This window comes from Epinephelus lanceolatus, chromosome 15 (assembly GCF_041903045.1).
Source record: "Epinephelus lanceolatus isolate andai-2023 chromosome 15, ASM4190304v1, whole genome shotgun sequence".
Lineage (NCBI taxonomy): Eukaryota > Metazoa > Chordata > Actinopteri > Perciformes > Serranidae > Epinephelus > Epinephelus lanceolatus.
In genome coordinates this window covers 5,983,750-6,003,797 of record NC_135748.1, presented here as the reverse complement: position 1 = coordinate 6,003,797, position 20,048 = coordinate 5,983,750, and the positions used below count along the sequence as shown (strand labels likewise).

Below are 20,048 nucleotides of genomic sequence, written 5' to 3'. Positions count from 1 at the left end.
AGGTAACTGGCCAGTTTCTTGGTCTTTTTTGGTAGCAAAATAAGAAACCAAACAAAAGAGACTCCATTTGGGACTGTTAGTAAGGTGGGGTCACCTTCCAAGTTAGCATTAGGAAATTAATTCAATTGGTGGATCACTCACATTGCATGGGAATGTTAATAGAATTAATGCCTACATCCTGTTCTGATCAGGCAAGAGCTTCCAGCCACAAAGGAACAGGAATCCTCAATGCTCTGATTCGAAGTTAGACGCCTTGTCGATTAGGCCACGTGGTCCCACAAAATTTAGTGTTTATGCTTGAAAAGTTCCATGGTTTAGCTGCTAAGTAGGAGATAGCTAACCATTGTCATAAAGGCAAACTGTATGGCTGCTGGTTCGTTAGCTTCTGTGGGGGGGAAATTACCTGAATTGGTAGACCGCGTATGAGAGACTTTGTGGAACGAATACCCACCTCCTACAGAATATTTGTTTCCTGCAGAGTAGCGTATGCCTTCTTCTATCAAACATTGCATCATAGCCTGGGAGGTTGAAATGTCACATTTGTTTTTAATCATTGGCCAGTATGGGGATAAAGCCTTGACCTTGACGTTTTTGGCAGCACACTCTAACCATCTGAGGCAACGGCTTCCCAGGTTGGTGTCAGTGGAGGGGAATCACTTTAATTTGAGGACCGCTCGCTTCTCATGGGAGACTGAGTGGACTTAATGCCCAAGGTCTCCACAGAATAATCTTCTTATATCAATGTCTGTAGAGAAAACTGAGCCATGGAGCTCATTAAGCATTAGTTCTTGTCATTGGCCAGTATGGGGATTGAACCCATGACCTTGGCGTTATTAGCACCACGCTCTAACCATCTGAGCTAACCGGCCATGTTTTGAAAGCTGTTGGTGGTAAAACTTTTCTCAAACTGCTAAGACAGAGTACAAAAGGATGTAGCTCCATTTGGGATATGCAGTGAGGTGGGAAAACCTTCCAGGTAAGAGTTGGTAAAGGGGAATAACTAATTGGTAAACTGCACATGTTGCATGGAACTGTTAGAGAATTGAATGTCTACTTTCTATACTAATCAGACCAGAGCTTTCAAACAAAAAGGGATTCAAACTTTTTACCATCTGATCTGAAGTCAGACGCCTGGTCCGTTAGGCCATGTCCTCCCTAAGAAGTTATTAATTTATACAATTAAAAAGTTCCATGGGTTTATCTGACACGTAGAAGATAGCAAGCCATTGTCATTAAGAAAAGCTATATATCTTATAGTTTCAGAACCTGACACATGGAGGTCAGGACACATGGATTCTTATCTAAGGGCAATATGGGGATTGAAACCATGACCATGGCATCATTAGCATCCCACTCAAACCACCTGGGTAATCAGCCGATGTCTTCTTTGTTGCAAAATCTGCCTCAGAGGCCGTTTACACATTGCCGGCTATTTTCATAAACGGACATTTCACCGTCTCCGTTTTCAAAAAGATCTTCGTTTACACTTACCCGTGTATATATACACAAGAGCATGCCAAACCTGTAGGTGGCAGTGTAACGAGAAGCTCAAGCCTTCCATGTATCCATTGTCACCATAGCAACATAGGTCGCACTTTTTACACAGGCGCAAGTTCCGGCGCATACTGTGACGTGGGCTGCCTATAACTCCGTTTATCTGCGTTTATCTCAGTTTACATGCAAACGCGCAACCGGAGTTTTCCAAAATCTCCACTCTGGCCGGAGTTTTTAGAAAGACTCGTTTTCAGAGGAGAAATCTCCGTTTGCGTGTAAACGAAGGGCACAAACGAAGGAAGATGTCTCCGTTTATCAAAATCACTGTGTATGTGTAAACGGCCTCTCAGAATTGAAGCACAAACATTTAGTTTGGTGGCCAACAGTGGAGGGGAATTACCTTAATTGATGGATCTCTCACGGTCCATGGGAGGAGTTAGTAGCCTTACTAACGTGGCCTTGTTAGGCCACGTGGTCCCACAAAATTTAGTGTTTATACTTGAAAAGTTCCATGGTTTAGCTGCTAAATAGGAGATAGCTAACCTTTGTTACAAAGACAAACTGTATGGCTGCTGGTTCGTTAGCTTCTGTGGGGGGGAAATTACCTGAATTGGTAGACCGCGTATGAGAGACTTTGTGGAACGAATACCCACCTCCTACAGAATATTTGTTTCCTGCAGAGCAGCGTATGCCTTCTTCTATCAAACATTGCATCATAGCCTGGGAGGTTGAAATGTCACATTTGTTTTTAATCATTGGCCAGTATGGGGATAAAGCCTTGACCTTGACGTTTTTGGCAGCACACTCTAACCATCTGAGGCAACGGCTTCCCAGGTTGGTGTCAGTGGAGGGGAATCACTTTAATTTGAGGACCGCTCGCTTCTCATGGGAGACTGAGTGGACTTAATGCCCAAGGTCTCCACAGAATAATCTTCTTATATCAATGTCTGTAGAGAAAACTGAGCCATGGAGCTCATTAAGCATTAGTTCTTGTCATTGGCCAGTATGGGGATTGAACCCATGACCTTGGCGTTATTAGCACCACGCTCTAACCATCTGAGCTAACCGGCCATGTTTTGAAGGCTGTTGGTGGTAAAACTTTTCTCAAACTGCTAAGACAGAGTACAAAAGGATGTAGCTCCATTTGGGATATGCAGTGAGGTGGGAAAACCTTCCAGGTAAGAGTTGGTAAAGGGGAATAACTAATTGGTAAACTGCACATGTTGCATGGAACTGTTAGAGAATTGAATGTCTACTTTCTATACTAATCAGACCAGAGCTTTCAAACAAAAAGGGATTCAAACTTTTTACCATCTGATCTGAAGTCAGACGCCTGGTCCGTTAGGCCATGTCCTCCCTAAGAAGTTATTAATTTATACAATTAAAAAGTTCCATGGGTTTATCTGATACGCAGAAGATAGCAAGCCATTGTCATTAAGAAAAGCTATATATCTTATAGTTTCAGAACCTGACACATGGAGGTCAGGACACATGGATTCTTATCTAAGGGCAATATGGGGATTGAAACCATGACCATGGCATCATTAGCATCCCACTCAAACCACCTGGGTAATCAGCCGATGTCTTCTTTGTTGCAAAATCTGCCTCAGAGGCCGTTTACACGTTGCCGGCTATTTTCATAAACGGACATTTCACCGTCTCCGTTTTCAAAAAGATCTTCGTTTACACTTACCCGTGTATATATACACAAGAGCATGCCAAACCTGTAGGTGGCAGTGTAACGAGAAGCTCAAGCCTTCCATGTATCCATTGTCACCATAGCAACATAGGTCGCACTTTTTACACAGGCGCAAGTTCCGGCGCATACTGTGACGTGGGCTGCCTATAACTCCGTTTATCTGCGTTTATCTCAGTTTACATGCAAACGCGCAACCGGAGTTTTCCAAAATCTCCACTCTGGCCGGAGTTTTTAGAAAGACTCGTTTTCAGAGGAGAAATCTCCGTTTGCGTGTAAACGAAGGGCACAAACGAAGGAAGATGTCTCCGTTTATCAAAATCACTGTGTACGTGTAAACGGCCTCTCAGAATTGAAGCACAAACATTTAGTTTGGTGGCCAACAGTGGAGGGGAATTACCTTAATTGATGGATCTCTCACGGTCCATGGGAGGAGTTAGTAGAATTGATGCCTATATTGTGTTCTCATTAGGTAAGAGCTTCCAACCACGAAAGGACTTGAACCCTTAATCTTCTGATCCGAAGTCAGACACCTTGTCCATTAGGCAACGTGGTCCCACATTTCATGTTTACAAATTGAAAAGTTCCATGGTTTAGCTGCTAAGTAGGAGATAGTTTACCACTGTAGCAAAGACCAACATATAGCTTGCGTCTGTGGAGGGGAATAAGGTTGAATGGTAGATGGCAGTCTCGCATTTGAAACTCACTGGAGGTTACGCCCACATTCTCCATAAAAATTCTTTCCTGCAGAGCATCTTCTCATATCAACCTTTATATCAGAGCCTGAGAGATGGAGGTGATGACAAATACATTCTTATCTATGGCTGGTATGGGGATTGATCCCATGATTGTGACATTACTAGTGCCTTACTCTAACCATCAGAGGTAACTGGCCAGTTTCTTGGTCTTTTTTGGTAGCAAAATAAGAAACAAAACAAAAGAGACTCCATTTGGGACTGTTAGTAAGGTGGGGTCACCTTCCAAGTTGGCATTAGGAAATTAATTCAATTGGTGGATCACTCACATTGCATGGGAATGTTAATAGAATTAATGCCTACATTCTGTTCTGATCAGGCAAGAGCTTCCAGCCACAAAGGAACAGGAATCCTCAATGCTCTGATTCAAAGTTAGACGCCTTGTCGATTAGGCCATGTGGTCCCACAAAATTTAGTGTTTATGCTTGAAAAGTTCCATGGTTTAGCTGCTAAGTAGGAGATAGCTAACCATTGTCATAAAGGCAAACTATATGGCTGCTGGTTCGTTAGCTTCTGTGGGGGGGAAATTACCTGAATTGGTAGACCGCGTATGAGAGACTTTGTGGAACGAATACCCACCTCCTACAGAATATTTGTTTCCTGCAGAGCAGCGTATGCCTTCTTCTATCAAACATTGCATCATAGCCTGGGAGGTTGAAACGTCACATTTGTTTTTAATCATTGGCCAGTATGGGGATAAAGCCTTGACCTTGACGTTTTTGGCAGCACACTCTAACCATCTGAGGCAACAGCTTCCAGGTTGGTGTCAGTGGAGGGGAATCACCTTAACTTGAGGACCGCTCGCTTCTCATGGGAGACTGAGTGGACTTAATGCCCAAGGTCTCCACAGAATAATCTTCTTATATCAATGTTTGTAGAGAAAACTGAGCCATGGAGCTCATTAAGCATTAGTTCTTGTCATTGGCCAGTATGGGGATTGAACCCATGACCTTGGCGTTATTAGCACCACGCTCTAACCATCTGAGCTAACCGGCCATGTTTTGAAGTTTGTTGGTGGTAAAACTTTTCTCAAACTGCCAAGACAGAGTACAAAAGGATGTAGCTCCATTTAGGATATGCAGTGAGGTGGGAAAACCTTCCAGGTAAGAGTTGGTAAAGGGGAATGACTAATTGGTAAACTGCACATGTTGCATGGAACTGTTAGAGAATTGAATGTCTACTTTCTTTACTAATCAGGCCAGAGCTTTCAAACAAAAAGGGATTCAAACTTTTCACCATCTGATCTGAAGTCAGACGCCTGGTCCGTTAGGCCATGTCCTCCCTAAGAAGTTATTAATTTATACAATTAAAAAGTTCCATGGGTTTATCTGACACGTAGAAGATAGCAAACCATTGTCATTAAGAAAAGCTATATATCTTATAGTTTCAGAACTTGACACATGGAGGTCAGGACACATGGATTCTTATCTAAGGGCAGTATGGGGATTGAAACCATGACCATGGCATCATTAGCATCCCACTCAAAACACCTGGGTAATCAGCCGATGTCTTCTTTGTTGCAAAATCTGCCTCAGAAATGAAGCACAAACATTTAGTTTGGTGGCCAACAGTGGAGGGGAATTACCTTAATTGATGGATCTCTCACGGTCCATGGGAGGAGTCAGTAGATTTAATGCCTATATTGTGTTCTCATTAGGAAAGAGCTTCCAACCACGAAGGGACTTGAACCCTCAATCTTCTGATCCGAAGTCAGACGCCTTGTCCATTAGGCCACGTGGTCCCACATTTCATGTTTACAAATTGAAAAGTTCCATGGTTTAGCTGCTAAGTAGGAGATAGTTTACCACTGTAGCAAAGACCAACATATAGCTTGCTTCTGTGGAGGGGAATTAGGTTGAATGGTAGATGGCAGTCTCGCATTTGAGACTCACTGGAGGTTACGCCCACATTCTCCATAAAAATTCTTTCCTGCAGAGCAACATACATCTTCTCATATCAAACTTTATATCAGAGCCTGAGAGATGGAAGTGATGACACATAGATCCTCATCTATGGCTGGTATGGGGATTGATCCCATGATTGTGACATTACTAGTGCCTTACTCTAACCATCAGAGGTAACTGGCCAGTTTCTTGGTCTTTTTTGGTAGCAAAATAAGAAACCAAACAAAAGAGACTCCATTTGGGACTGTTAGTAAGGTGGGGTCACCTTCCAAGTTAGCATTAGGAAATTAATTCAATTGGTGGATCACTCACATTGCATGGGAATGTTAATAGAATTAATGCCTACATCCTGTTCTGATCAGGCAAGAGCTTCCAGCCACAAAGGAACAGGAATCCTCAATGCTCTGATTCGAAGTTAGACGCCTTGTCGATTAGGCCACGTGGTCCCACAAAATTTAGTGTTTATGCTTGAAAAGTTCCATGGTTTAGCTGCTAAGTAGGAGATAGCTAACCATTGTCATAAAGGCAAACTGTATGGCTGCTGGTTCGTTAGCTTCTGTGGGGGGGAAATTACCTGAATTGGTAGACCGCGTATGAGAGACTTTGTGGAACGAATACCCACCTCCTACAGAATATTTGTTTCCTGCAGAGTAGCGTATGCCTTCTTCTATCAAACATTGCATCATAGCCTGGGAGGTTGAAATGTCACATTTGTTTTTAATCATTGGCCAGTATGGGGATAAAGCCTTGACCTTGACGTTTTTGGCAGCACACTCTAACCATCTGAGGCAACGGCTTCCCAGGTTGGTGTCAGTGGAGGGGAATCACTTTAATTTGAGGACCGCTCGCTTCTCATGGGAGACTGAGTGGACTTAATGCCCAAGGTCTCCACAGAATAATCTTCTTATATCAATGTCTGTAGAGAAAACTGAGCCATGGAGCTCATTAAGCATTAGTTCTTGTCATTGGCCAGTATGGGGATTGAACCCATGACCTTGGCGTTATTAGCACCACGCTCTAACCATCTGAGCTAACCGGCCATGTTTTGAAAGCTGTTGGTGGTAAAACTTTTCTCAAACTGCTAAGACAGAGTACAAAAGGATGTAGCTCCATTTGGGATATGCAGTGAGGTGGGAAAACCTTCCAGGTAAGAGTTGGTAAAGGGGAATAACTAATTGGTAAACTGCACATGTTGCATGGAACTGTTAGAGAATTGAATGTCTACTTTCTATACTAATCAGACCAGAGCTTTCAAACAAAAAGGGATTCAAACTTTTTACCATCTGATCTGAAGTCAGACGCCTGGTCCGTTAGGCCATGTCCTCCCTAAGAAGTTATTAATTTATACAATTAAAAAGTTCCATGGGTTTATCTGACACGTAGAAGATAGCAAGCCATTGTCATTAAGAAAAGCTATATATCTTATAGTTTCAGAACCTGACACATGGAGGTCAGGACACATGGATTCTTATCTAAGGGCAATATGGGGATTGAAACCATGACCATGGCATCATTAGCATCCCACTCAAACCACCTGGGTAATCAGCCGATGTCTTCTTTGTTGCAAAATCTGCCTCAGAGGCCGTTTACACATTGCCGGCTATTTTCATAAACGGACATTTCACCGTCTCCGTTTTCAAAAAGATCTTCGTTTACACTTACCCGTGTATATATACACAAGAGCATGCCAAACCTGTAGGTGGCAGTGTAACGAGAAGCTCAAGCCTTCCATGTATCCATTGTCACCATAGCAACATAGGTCGCACTTTTTACACAGGCGCAAGTTCCGGCGCATACTGTGACGTGGGCTGCCTATAACTCCGTTTATCTGCGTTTATCTCAGTTTACATGCAAACGCGCAACCGGAGTTTTCCAAAATCTCCACTCTGGCCGGAGTTTTTAGAAAGACTCGTTTTCAGAGGAGAAATCTCCGTTTGCGTGTAAACGAAGGGCACAAACGAAGGAAGATGTCTCCGTTTATCAAAATCACTGTGTATGTGTAAACGGCCTCTCAGAATTGAAGCACAAACATTTAGTTTGGTGGCCAACAGTGGAGGGGAATTACCTTAATTGATGGATCTCTCACGGTCCATGGGAGGAGTTAGTAGCCTTACTAACGTGGCCTTATTAGGCCACGTGGTCCCACAAAATTTAGTGTTTATACTTGAAAAGTTCCATGGTTTAGCTGCTAAATAGGAGATAGCTAACCTTTGTTATAAAGACAAACTGTATGGCTGCTGGTTCGTTAGCTTCTGTGGGGGGGAAATTACCTGAATTGGTAGACCGCGTATGAGAGACTTTGTGGAACGAATACCCACCTCCTACAGAATATTTGTTTCCTGCAGAGCAGCGTATGCCTTCTTCTATCAAACATTGCATCATAGCCTGGGAGGTTGAAATGTCACATTTGTTTTTAATCATTGGCCAGTATGGGGATAAAGCCTTGACCTTGACGTTTTTGGCAGCACACTCTAACCATCTGAGGCAACGGCTTCCCAGGTTGGTGTCAGTGGAGGGGAATCACTTTAATTTGAGGACCGCTCGCTTCTCATGGGAGACTGAGTGGACTTAATGCCCAAGGTCTCCACAGAATAATCTTCTTATATCAATGTCTGTAGAGAAAACTGAGCCATGGAGCTCATTAAGCATTAGTTCTTGTCATTGGCCAGTATGGGGATTGAACCCATGACCTTGGCGTTATTAGCACCACGCTCTAACCATCTGAGCTAACCGGCCATGTTTTGAAGGCTGTTGGTGGTAAAACTTTTCTCAAACTGCTAAGACAGAGTACAAAAGGATGTAGCTCCATTTGGGATATGCAGTGAGGTGGGAAAACCTTCCAGGTAAGAGTTGGTAAAGGGGAATAACTAATTGGTAAACTGCACATGTTGCATGGAACTGTTAGAGAATTGAATGTCTACTTTCTATACTAATCAGACCAGAGCTTTCAAACAAAAAGGGATTCAAACTTTTTACCATCTGATCTGAAGTCAGACGCCTGGTCCGTTAGGCCATGTCCTCCCTAAGAAGTTATTAATTTATACAATTAAAAAGTTCCATGGGTTTATCTGATACGCAGAAGATAGCAAGCCATTGTCATTAAGAAAAGCTATATATCTTATAGTTTCAGAACCTGACACATGGAGGTCAGGACACATGGATTCTTATCTAAGGGCAGTATGGGGATTGAAACCATGACCATGGCATCATTAGCATCCCACTCAAACCACCTGGGTAATCAGCCAATGTCTTCTTTGTTGTGCCTCAGAATTGAAGCACAAACATTTAGTTTGGTGGCCAACAGTGGAGGGGAATTACCTTAATTGATGGATCTCTCACGGTCCATGGGAGGAGTTAGTAGAATTGATGCCTATATTGTGTTCTCATTAGGAAAGAGCTTCCAACCACGAAGGGACTTGAACCCTCAATCTTCTGATCCGAAGTCAGACGCCTTGTCCATTAGGCCACGTGGTCCCACATTTCATGTTTACAAATTGAAAAGTTCCATGGTTTAGCTGCTAAGTAGGAGATAGTTTACCACTGTAGCAAAGACCAACATATAGCTTGCGTCTGTGGAGGGGAATAAGGTTGAATGGTAGATGGCAGTCTCGCATTTGAGACTCACTGGAGGTTACGCCCACATTCTCCATAAAAATTCTTTCCTGCAGAGCATCTTCTCATATCAACCTTTATATCAGAGCCTGAGAGATGGAGGTGATGACAAATACATTCTTATCTATGGCTGGTATGGGGATTGATCCCATGATTGTGACATTACTAGTGCCTTACTCTAACCATCAGAGGTAACTGGCCAGTTTCTTGGTCTTTTTTGGTAGCAAAATAAGAAACAAAACAAAAGAGACTCCATTTGGGACTGTTAGTAAGGTGGGGTCACCTTCCAAGTTGGCATTAGGAAATTAATTCAATTGGTGGATCACTCACATTGCATGGGAATGTTAATAGAATTAATGCCTACATTCTGTTCTGATCAGGCAAGAGCTTCCAGCCACAAAGGAACAGGAATCCTCAATGCTCTGATTCGAAGTTAGACGCCTTGTCGATTAGGCCATGTGGTCCCACAAAATTTAGTGTTTATGCTTGAAAAGTTCCATGGTTTAGCTGCTAAGTAGGAGATAGCTAACCATTGTCATAAAGGCAAACTATATGGCTGCTGGTTCGTTAGCTTCTGTGGGGGGGAAATTACCTGAATTGGTAGACCGCGTATGAGAGACTTTGTGGAACGAATACCCACCTCCTACAGAATATTTGTTTCCTGCAGAGCAGCGTATGCCTTCTTCTATCAAACATTGCATCATAGCCTGGGAGGTTGAAACGTCACATTTGTTTTTAATCATTGGCCAGTATGGGGATAAAGCCTTGACCTTGACGTTTTTGGCAGCACACTCTAACCATCTGAGGCAACAGCTTCCAGGTTGGTGTCAGTGGAGGGGAATCACCTTAACTTGAGGACCGCTCGCTTCTCATGGGAGACTGAGTGGACTTAATGCCCAAGGTCTCCACAGAATAATCTTCTTATATCAATGTTTGTAGAGAAAACTGAGCCATGGAGCTCATTAAGCATTAGTTCTTGTCATTGGCCAGTATGGGGATTGAACCCATGACCTTGGCGTTATTAGCACCACGCTCTAACCATCTGAGCTAACCGGCCATGTTTTGAAGTTTGTTGGTGGTAAAACTTTTCTCAAACTGCCAAGACAGAGTACAAAAGGATGTAGCTCCATTTAGGATATGCAGTGAGGTGGGAAAACCTTCCAGGTAAGAGTTGGTAAAGGGGAATGACTAATTGGTAAACTGCACATGTTGCATGGAACTGTTAGAGAATTGAATGTCTACTTTCTTTACTAATCAGGCCAGAGCTTTCAAACAAAAAGGGATTCAAACTTTTCACCATCTGATCTGAAGTCAGACGCCTGGTCCGTTAGGCCATGTCCTCCCTAAGAAGTTATTAATTTATACAATTAAAAAGTTCCATGGGTTTATCTGACACGTAGAAGATAGCAAACCATTGTCATTAAGAAAAGCTATATATCTTATAGTTTCAGAACTTGACACATGGAGGTCAGGACACATGGATTCTTATCTAAGGGCAGTATGGGGATTGAAACCATGACCATGGCATCATTAGCATCCCACTCAAAAAACCTGGGTAATCAGCCGATGTCTTCTTTGTTGCAAAATCTGCCTCAGAAATGAAGCACAAACATTTAGTTTGGTGGCCAACAGTGGAGGGGAATTACCTTAATTGATGGATCTCTCACAGTCCATGGGAGGAGTCAGTAGATTTAATGCCTATATTGTGTTCTCATTAGGTAAGAGCTTCCAACCACGAAGGGACTTGAACCCTCAATCTTCTGATCCGAAGTCAGACGCCTTGTCCATTAGGCCACGTGGTCCCACATTTCATGTTTACAAATTGAAAAGTTCCATGGTTTAGCTGCTAAGTAGGAGATAGTTTACCACTGTAGCAAAGACCAACATATAGCTTGCTTCTGTGGAGGGGAATTAGGTTGAATGGTAGATGGCAGTCTCGCATTTGAGACTCACTGGAGGTTACGCCCACATTCTCCATAAAAATTCTTTCCTGCAGAGCAACATACATCTTCTCATATCAAACTTTATATCAGAGCCTGAGAGATGGAAGTGATGACACATAGATCCTCATCTATGGCTGGTATGGGGATTGATCCCATGATTGTGACATTACTAGTGCCTTACTCTAACCATCAGAGGTAACTGGCCAGTTTCTTGGTCTTTTTTGGTAGCAAAATAAGAAACAAAACAAAAGAGACTCCATTTGGGACTGTTAGTAAGGTGGGGTCACCTTCCAAGTTAGCATTAGGAAATTAATTCAATTGGTGGATCACTCACATTGCATGGGAATGTTAATAGAATTAATGCCTACATCCTGTTCTGATCAGGCAAGAGCTTCCAGCCACAAAGGAACAGGAATCCTCAATGCTCTGATTCGAAGTTAGACGCCTTGTCGATTAGGCCACGTGGTCCCACAAAATTTAGTGTTTATGCTTGAAAAGTTCCATGGTTTAGCTGCTAAGTAGGAGATAGCTAACCATTGTCATAAAGGCAAACTGTATGGCTGCTGGTTCGTTAGCTTCTGTGGGGGGGAAATTACCTGAATTGGTAGACCGCGTATGAGAGACTTTGTGGAACGAATACCCACCTCCTACAGAATATTTGTTTCCTGCAGAGTAGCGTATGCCTTCTTCTATCAAACATTGCATCATAGCCTGGGAGGTTGAAATGTCACATTTGTTTTTAATCATTGGCCAGTATGGGGATAAAGCCTTGACCTTGACGTTTTTGGCAGCACACTCTAACCATCTGAGGCAACGGCTTCCCAGGTTGGTGTCAGTGGAGGGGAATCACCTTAACTTGAGGACCGCTCACTTCTCATGGGAGACTGAGTGGACTTAATGCCCAAGGTCTCCACAGAATAATCTTCTTATATCAATGTCTGTAGAGAAAACTGAGCCATGGAGCTCATTAAGCATTAGTTCTTGTCATTGGCCAGTATGGGGATTGAACCCATGACCTTGGTGTTATTAGCACCACGCTCTAACCAGCTGAGCTAACCGGCCATGTTTTGAAAGCTGTTGGTGGTAAAACTTTTCTCAAACTGCTAAGACAGAGTACAAAAGGATGTAGCTCCATTTGGGATATGCAGTGAGGTGGGAAAACCTTCCAGGTAAGAGTTGGTAAAGGGGAATGACTAATTGGTAAACTGCACATGTTGCATGGAACTGTTAGAGAATTGAATGTCTACTTTCTATACTAATCAGACCAGAGCTTTCAAACAAAAAGGGATTCAAACTTTTTACCATCTGATCTGAAGTCAGACGCCTGGTCCGTTAGGCCATGTCCTCCCTAAGAAGTTATTAATTTATACAATTAAAAAGTTCCATGGGTTTATCTGACACGTAGAAGATAGCAAGCCATTGTCATTAAGAAAAGCTATATATCTTATAGTTTCAGAACCTGACACATGGAGGTCAGGACACATGGATTCTTATCTAAGGGCAATATGGGGATTGAAACCATGACCATGGCATCATTAGCATCCCACTCAAACCACCTGGGTAATCAGCCGATGTCTTCTTTGTTGCAAAATCTGCCTCAGAGGCCGTTTACACGTTGCCGGCTATTTTCATAAACGGACATTTCACCGTCTCCGTTTTCAAAAAGATCTTCGTTTACACTTACCCGTGTATATATACACAAGAGCATGCCAAACCTGTAGGTGGCAGTGTAACGAGAAGCTCAAGCCTTCCATGTATCCATTGTCACCATAGCAACATAGGTCGCACTTTTTACACAGGCGCAAGTTCCGGCGCATACTGTGACGTGGGCTGCCTATAACTCCGTTTATCTGCGTTTATCTCAGTTTACATGCAAACGCGCAACCGGAGTTTTCCAAAATCTCCACTCTGGCCGGAGTTTTTAGAAAGACTCGTTTTCAGAGAAGAAATCTCCGTTTGCGTGTAAACGAAGGGCACAAACGAAGGAAGATGTCTCCGTTTATCAAAATCACTGTGTACGTGTAAACGGCCTCTCAGAATTGAAGCACAAACATTTAGTTTGGTGGCCAACAGTGGAGGGGAATTACCTTAATTGATGGATCTCTCACGGTCCATGGGAGGAGTCAGTAGATTTAATGCCTATATTGTGTTCTCATTAGGTAAGAGCTTCCAACCACGAAGGGACTTGAACCCTCAATCTTCTGATCCGAAGTCAGACGCCTTGTCCATTAGGCCACGTGGTCCCACATTTCATGTTTACAAATTGAAAAGTTCCATGGTTTAGCTGCTAAGTAGGAGATAGTTTACCACTGTAGCAAAGACCAACATATAGCTTGCTTCTGTGGAGGGGAATTAGGTTGAATGGTAGATGGCAGTCTCGCATTTGAGACTCACTGGAGGTTACGCCCACATTCTCCATAAAAATTCTTTCCTGCAGAGCAACATACATCTTCTCATATCAAACTTTATATCAGAGCCTGAGAGATGGAAGTGATGACACATAGATCCTCATCTATGGCTGGTATGGGGATTGATCCCATGATTGTGACATTACTAGTGCCTTACTCTAACCATCAGAGGTAACTGGCCAGTTTCTTGGTCTTTTTTGGTAGCAAAATAAGAAACCAAACAAAAGAGACTCCATTTGGGACTGTTAGTAAGGTGGGGTCACCTTCCAAGTTAGCATTAGGAAATTAATTCAATTGGTGGATCACTCACATTGCATGGGAATGTTAATAGAATTAATGCCTACATCCTGTTCTGATCAGGCAAGAGCTTCCAGCCACAAAGGAACAGGAATCCTCAATGCTCTGATTCGAAGTTAGACGCCTTGTCGATTAGGCCACGTGGTCCCACAAAATTTAGTGTTTATGCTTGAAAAGTTCCATGGTTTAGCTGCTAAGTAGGAGATAGCTAACCATTGTCATAAAGGCAAACTGTATGGCTGCTGGTTCGTTAGCTTCTGTGGGGGGGAAATTACCTGAATTGGTAGACCGCGTATGAGAGACTTTGTGGAACGAATACCCACCTCCTACAGAATATTTGTTTCCTGCAGAGTAGCGTATGCCTTCTTCTATCAAACATTGCATCATAGCCTGGGAGGTTGAAATGTCACATTTGTTTTTAATCATTGGCCAGTATGGGGATAAAGCCTTGACCTTGACGTTTTTGGCAGCACACTCTAACCATCTGAGGCAACGGCTTCCCAGGTTGGTGTCAGTGGAGGGGAATCACTTTAATTTGAGGACCGCTCGCTTCTCATGGGAGACTGAGTGGACTTAATGCCCAAGGTCTCCACAGAATAATCTTCTTATATCAATGTCTGTAGAGAAAACTGAGCCATGGAGCTCATTAAGCATTAGTTCTTGTCATTGGCCAGTATGGGGATTGAACCCATGACCTTGGCGTTATTAGCACCACGCTCTAACCATCTGAGCTAACCGGCCATGTTTTGAAAGCTGTTGGTGGTAAAACTTTTCTCAAACTGCTAAGACAGAGTACAAAAGGATGTAGCTCCATTTGGGATATGCAGTGAGGTGGGAAAACCTTCCAGGTAAGAGTTGGTAAAGGGGAATAACTAATTGGTAAACTGCACATGTTGCATGGAACTGTTAGAGAATTGAATGTCTACTTTCTATACTAATCAGACCAGAGCTTTCAAACAAAAAGGGATTCAAACTTTTTACCATCTGATCTGAAGTCAGACGCCTGGTCCGTTAGGCCATGTCCTCCCTAAGAAGTTATTAATTTATACAATTAAAAAGTTCCATGGGTTTATCTGACACGTAGAAGATAGCAAGCCATTGTCATTAAGAAAAGCTATATATCTTATAGTTTCAGAACCTGACACATGGAGGTCAGGACACATGGATTCTTATCTAAGGGCAGTATGGGGATTGAAACCATGACCATGGCATCATTAGCATCCCACTCAAACCACCTGGGTAATCAGCCGATGTCTTCTTTGTTGCAAAATCTGCCTCAGAGGCCGTTTACACGTTGCCGGCTATTTTCATAAACGGACATTTCACCGTCTCCGTTTTCAAAAAGATCTTCGTTTACACTTACCCGTGTATATATACACAAGAGCATGCCAAACCTGTAGGTGGCAGTGTAACGAGAAGCTCAAGCCTTCCATGTATCCATTGTCACCATAGCAACATAGGTCGCACTTTTTACACAGGCGCAAGTTCCGGCGCATACTGTGACGTGGGCTGCCTATAACTCCGTTTATCTGCGTTTATCTCAGTTTACATGCAAACGCGCAACCGGAGTTTTCCAAAATCTCCACTCTGGCCGGAGTTTTTAGAAAGACTCGTTTTCAGAGGAGAAATCTCCGTTTGCGTGTAAACGAAGGGCACAAACGAAGGAAGATGTCTCCGTTTATCAAAATCACTGTGTACGTGTAAACGGCCTCTCAGAATTGAAGCACAAACATTTAGTTTGGTGGCCAACAGTGGAGGGGAATTACCTTAATTGATGGATCTCTCACGGTCCATGGGAGGAGTTAGTAGAATTGATGCCTATATTGTGTTCTCATTAGGTAAGAGCTTCCAACCACGAAGGGACTTGAACCCTTAATTTTCTGATCCGAAGTCAGACGCCTTGTCCATTAGGCCACGTGGTCCCACATTTCATGTTTACAAATTGAAAAGTTCCATGGTTTAGCTGCTAAGTAGGAGATAGTTTACCACTGTAGCAAAGACCAACATATAGCTTGCGTCTGTGGAGGGGAATAAGGTTGAATGGTAGATGGCAGTCTCGCATTTGAGACTCACTGGAGGTTACGCCCACATTCTCCATAAAAATTCTTTCCTGCAGAGCATCTTCTCATATCAACCTTTATATCAGAGCCTGAGAGATGGAGGTGATGACAAATACATTCTTATCTATGGCTGGTATGGGGATTGATCCCATGATTGTGACATTACTAGTGCCTTACTCTAACCATCAGAGGTAACTGGCCAGTTTCTTGGTCTTTTTTGGTAGCAAAATAAGAAACAAAACAAAAGAGACTCCATTTGGGACTGTTAGTAAGGTGGGGTCACCTTCCAAGTTGGCATTAGGAAATTAATTCAATTGGTGGATCACTCACATTGCATGGGAATGTTAATAGAATTAATGCCTACATTCTGTTCTGATCAGGCAAGAGCTTCCAGCCACAAAGGAACAGGAATCCTCAATGCTCTGATTCGAAGTTAGACGCCTTGTCGATTAGGCCATGTGGTCCCACAAAATTTAGTGTTTATGCTTGAAAAGTTCCATGGTTTAGCTGCTAAGTAGGAGATAGCTAACCATTGTCATAAAGGCAAACTATATGGCTGCTGGTTCGTTAGCTTCTGTGGGGGGGAAATTACCTGAATTGGTAGACCGCGTATGAGAGACTTTGTGGAACGAATACCCACCTCCTACAGAATATTTGTTTCCTGCAGAGCAGCGTATGCCTTCTTCTATCAAACATTGCATCATAGCCTGGGAGGTTGAAACGTCACATTTGTTTTTAATCATTGGCCAGTATGGGGATAAAGCCTTGACCTTGACGTTTTTGGCAGCACACTCTAACCATCTGAGGCAACAGCTTCCAGGTTGGTGTCAGTGGAGGGGAATCACCTTAACTTGAGGACCGCTCGCTTCTCATGGGAGACTGAGTGGACTTAATGCCCAAGGTCTCCACAGAATAATCTTCTTATATCAATGTTTGTAGAGAAAACTGAGCCATGGAGCTCATTAAGCATTAGTTCTTGTCATTGGCCAGTATGGGGATTGAACCCATGACCTTGGCGTTATTAGCACCACGCTCTAACCATCTGAGCTAACCGGCCATGTTTTGAAGTTTGTTGGTGGTAAAACTTTTCTCAAACTGCCAAGACAGAGTACAAAAGGATGTAGCTCCATTTAGGATATGCAGTGAGGTGGGAAAACCTTCCAGGTAAGAGTTGGTAAAGGGGAATGACTAATTGGTAAACTGCACATGTTGCATGGAACTGTTAGAGAATTGAATGTCTACTTTCTTTACTAATCAGGCCAGAGCTTTCAAACAAAAAGGGATTCAAACTTTTCACCATCTGATCTGAAGTCAGACGCCTGGTCCGTTAGGCCATGTCCTCCCTAAGAAGTTATTAATTTATACAATTAAAAAGTTCCATGGGTTTATCTGACACGTAGAAGATAGCAAGCCATTGTCATTAAGAAAAGCTATATATCTTATAGTTTCAGAACTTGACACATGGAGGTCAGGACACATGGATTCTTATCTAAGGGCAGTATGGGGATTGAAACCATGACCATGGCATCATTAGCATCCCACTCAAACCACCTGGGTAATCAGCCAATGTCTTCTTTGTTGTGCCTCAGAATTGAAGCACAAACATTTAGTTTGGTGGCCAACAGTGGAGGGGAATTACCTTAATTGATGGATCTCTCACGGTCCATGGGAGGAGTTAGTAGAATTGATGCCTATATTGTGTTCTCATTAGGAAAGAGCTTCCAACCACAAAGGGACTTGAACCCTCAATCTTCTGATCCGAAGTCAGACGCCTTGTCCATTAGGCCACGTGGTCCCACATTTCATGTTTACAAATTGAAAAGTTCCATGGTTTAGCTGCTAAGTAGGAGATAGTTTACCACTGTAGCAAAGACCAACATATAGCTTGCGTCTGTGGAGGGGAATAAGGTTGAATGGTAGATGGCAGTCTCGCATTTGAGACTCACTGGAGGTTACGCCCACATTCTCCATAAAAATTCTTTCCTGCAGAGCATCTTCTCATATCAACCTTTATATCAGAGCCTGAGAGATGGAGGTGATGACAAATACATTCTTATCTATGGCTGGTATGGGGATTGATCCCATGATTGTGACATTACTAGTGCCTTACTCTAACCATCAGAGGTAACTGGCCAGTTTCTTGGTCTTTTTTGGTAGCAAAATAAGAAACAAAACAAAAGAGACTCCATTTGGGACTGTTAGTAAGGTGGGGTCACCTTCCAAGTTGGCATTAGGAAATTAATTCAATTGGTGGATCACTCACATTGCATGGGAATGTTAATAGAATTAATGCCTACATTCTGTTCTGATCAGGCAAGAGCTTCCAGCCACAAAGGAACAGGAATCCTCAATGCTCTGATTCGAAGTTAGACGCCTTGTCGATTAGGCCATGTGGTCCCACAAAATTTAGTGTTTATGCTTGAAAAGTTCCATGGTTTAGCTGCTAAGTAGGAGATAGCTAACCATTGTCATAAAGGCAAACTATATGGCTGCTGGTTCGTTAGCTTCTGTGGGGGGGAAATTACCTGAATTGGTAGACCGCGTATGAGAGACTTTGTGGAACGAATACCCACCTCCTACAGAATATTTGTTTCCTGCAGAGCAGCGTATGCCTTCTTCTATCAAACATTGCATCATAGCCTGGGAGGTTGAAACGTCACATTTGTTTTTAATCATTGGCCAGTATGGGGATAAAGCCTTGACCTTGACGTTTTTGGCAGCACACTCTAACCATCTGAGGCAACAGCTTCCAGGTTGGTGTCAGTGGAGGGGAATCACCTTAACTTGAGGACCGCTCGCTTCTCATGGGAGACTGAGTGGACTTAATGCCCAAGGTCTCCACAGAATAATCTTCTTATATCAATGTTTGTAGAGAAAACTGAGCCATGGAGCTCATTAAGCATTAGTTCTTGTCATTGGCCAGTATGGGGATTGAACCCATGACCTTGGCGTTATTAGCACCACGCTCTAACCATCTGAGCTAACCGGCCATGTTTTGAAGTTTGTTGGTGGTAAAACTTTTCTCAAACTGCCAAGACAGAGTACAAAAGGATGTAGCTCCATTTAGGATATGCAGTGAGGTGGGAAAACCTTCCAGGTAAGAGTTGGTAAAGGGGAATGACTAATTGGTAAACTGCACATGTTGCATGGAACTGTTAGAGAATTGAATGTCTACTTTCTTTACTAATCAGGCCAGAGCTTTCAAACAAAAAGGGATTCAAACTTTTCACCATCTGATCTGAAGTCAGACGCCTGGTCCGTTAGGCCATGTCCTCCCTAAGAAGTTATTAATTTATACAATTAAAAAGTTCCATGGGTTTATCTGACACGTAGAAGATAGCAAGCCATTGTCATTAAGAAAAGCTATATATCTTATAGTTTCAGAACTTGACACATGGAGGTCAGGACACATGGATTCTTATCTAAGGGCAGTATGGGGATTGAAACCATGACCATGGCATCATTAGCATCCCACTCAAACCACCTGGGTAATCAGCCAATGTCTTCTTTGTTGTGCCTCAGAATTGAAGCACAAACATTTAGTTTGGTGGCCAACAGTGGAGGGGAATTACCTTAATTGATGGATCTCTCACGGTCCATGGGAGGAGTTAGTAGAATTGATGCCTATATTGTGTTCTCATTAGGAAAGAGCTTCCAACCACGAAGGGACTTGAACCCTCAATCTTCTGATCCGAAGTCAGACGCCTTGTCCATTAGGCCACGTGGTCCCACATTTCATGTTTACAAATTGAAAAGTTCCATGGTTTAGCTGCTAAGTAGGAGATAGTTTACCACTGTAGCAAAGACCAACATATAGCTTGCGTCTGTGGAGGGGAATAAGGTTGAATGGTAGATGGCAGTCTCGCATTTGAGACTCAC

At 42.9% G+C, this 20,048-nt stretch overlaps 17 non-coding genes across 17 annotated transcripts; all 17 read right to left on the bottom strand.

Moving 5' to 3' along the window:
* Positions 1 to 795: 795 nt before the first annotated feature.
* Positions 796 to 869, bottom strand: trnai-aau (transfer RNA isoleucine (anticodon AAU)). The gene has a single exon. It is a non-coding gene; the product is annotated as a tRNA-Ile (tRNA).
* Positions 870 to 2,491: 1,622 nt separating this feature from the next.
* Positions 2,492 to 2,565, bottom strand: trnai-aau (transfer RNA isoleucine (anticodon AAU)). Its single transcript has one exon. It is a non-coding gene; the product is annotated as a tRNA-Ile (tRNA).
* A 2,302-nt stretch (positions 2,566 to 4,867) lies between these two features.
* Positions 4,868 to 4,941, bottom strand: trnai-aau (transfer RNA isoleucine (anticodon AAU)). Its single transcript has one exon. It is a non-coding gene; the product is annotated as a tRNA-Ile (tRNA).
* Positions 4,942 to 5,613: 672 nt separating this feature from the next.
* On the bottom strand, positions 5,614 to 5,686 carry trnar-ucg (transfer RNA arginine (anticodon UCG)). Its single transcript has one exon. It is a non-coding gene; the product is annotated as a tRNA-Arg (tRNA).
* Positions 5,687 to 6,815: 1,129 nt separating this feature from the next.
* Positions 6,816 to 6,889, bottom strand: trnai-aau (transfer RNA isoleucine (anticodon AAU)). Its single transcript has one exon. It is a non-coding gene; the product is annotated as a tRNA-Ile (tRNA).
* Positions 6,890 to 8,511: 1,622 nt separating this feature from the next.
* Positions 8,512 to 8,585, bottom strand: trnai-aau (transfer RNA isoleucine (anticodon AAU)). Its single transcript has one exon. It is a non-coding gene; the product is annotated as a tRNA-Ile (tRNA).
* A 665-nt stretch (positions 8,586 to 9,250) lies between these two features.
* trnar-ucg (transfer RNA arginine (anticodon UCG)) lies at positions 9,251 to 9,323 on the bottom strand. The gene has a single exon. It is a non-coding gene; the product is annotated as a tRNA-Arg (tRNA).
* A 1,121-nt stretch (positions 9,324 to 10,444) lies between these two features.
* trnai-aau (transfer RNA isoleucine (anticodon AAU)) lies at positions 10,445 to 10,518 on the bottom strand. The gene has a single exon. It is a non-coding gene; the product is annotated as a tRNA-Ile (tRNA).
* Positions 10,519 to 11,190: 672 nt separating this feature from the next.
* On the bottom strand, positions 11,191 to 11,263 carry trnar-ucg (transfer RNA arginine (anticodon UCG)). Its single transcript has one exon. It is a non-coding gene; the product is annotated as a tRNA-Arg (tRNA).
* A 1,129-nt stretch (positions 11,264 to 12,392) lies between these two features.
* trnai-aau (transfer RNA isoleucine (anticodon AAU)) lies at positions 12,393 to 12,466 on the bottom strand. The gene has a single exon. It is a non-coding gene; the product is annotated as a tRNA-Ile (tRNA).
* A 1,108-nt stretch (positions 12,467 to 13,574) lies between these two features.
* On the bottom strand, positions 13,575 to 13,647 carry trnar-ucg (transfer RNA arginine (anticodon UCG)). Its single transcript has one exon. It is a non-coding gene; the product is annotated as a tRNA-Arg (tRNA).
* Positions 13,648 to 14,776: 1,129 nt separating this feature from the next.
* Positions 14,777 to 14,850, bottom strand: trnai-aau (transfer RNA isoleucine (anticodon AAU)). Its single transcript has one exon. It is a non-coding gene; the product is annotated as a tRNA-Ile (tRNA).
* Positions 14,851 to 15,958: 1,108 nt separating this feature from the next.
* On the bottom strand, positions 15,959 to 16,031 carry trnar-ucg (transfer RNA arginine (anticodon UCG)). The gene has a single exon. It is a non-coding gene; the product is annotated as a tRNA-Arg (tRNA).
* A 1,121-nt stretch (positions 16,032 to 17,152) lies between these two features.
* Positions 17,153 to 17,226, bottom strand: trnai-aau (transfer RNA isoleucine (anticodon AAU)). Its single transcript has one exon. It is a non-coding gene; the product is annotated as a tRNA-Ile (tRNA).
* Positions 17,227 to 17,891: 665 nt separating this feature from the next.
* On the bottom strand, positions 17,892 to 17,964 carry trnar-ucg (transfer RNA arginine (anticodon UCG)). Its single transcript has one exon. It is a non-coding gene; the product is annotated as a tRNA-Arg (tRNA).
* A 1,121-nt stretch (positions 17,965 to 19,085) lies between these two features.
* Positions 19,086 to 19,159, bottom strand: trnai-aau (transfer RNA isoleucine (anticodon AAU)). The gene has a single exon. It is a non-coding gene; the product is annotated as a tRNA-Ile (tRNA).
* Positions 19,160 to 19,824: 665 nt separating this feature from the next.
* trnar-ucg (transfer RNA arginine (anticodon UCG)) lies at positions 19,825 to 19,897 on the bottom strand. The gene has a single exon. It is a non-coding gene; the product is annotated as a tRNA-Arg (tRNA).
* Between the last annotated feature and the right edge of the window lie 151 nt (positions 19,898 to 20,048).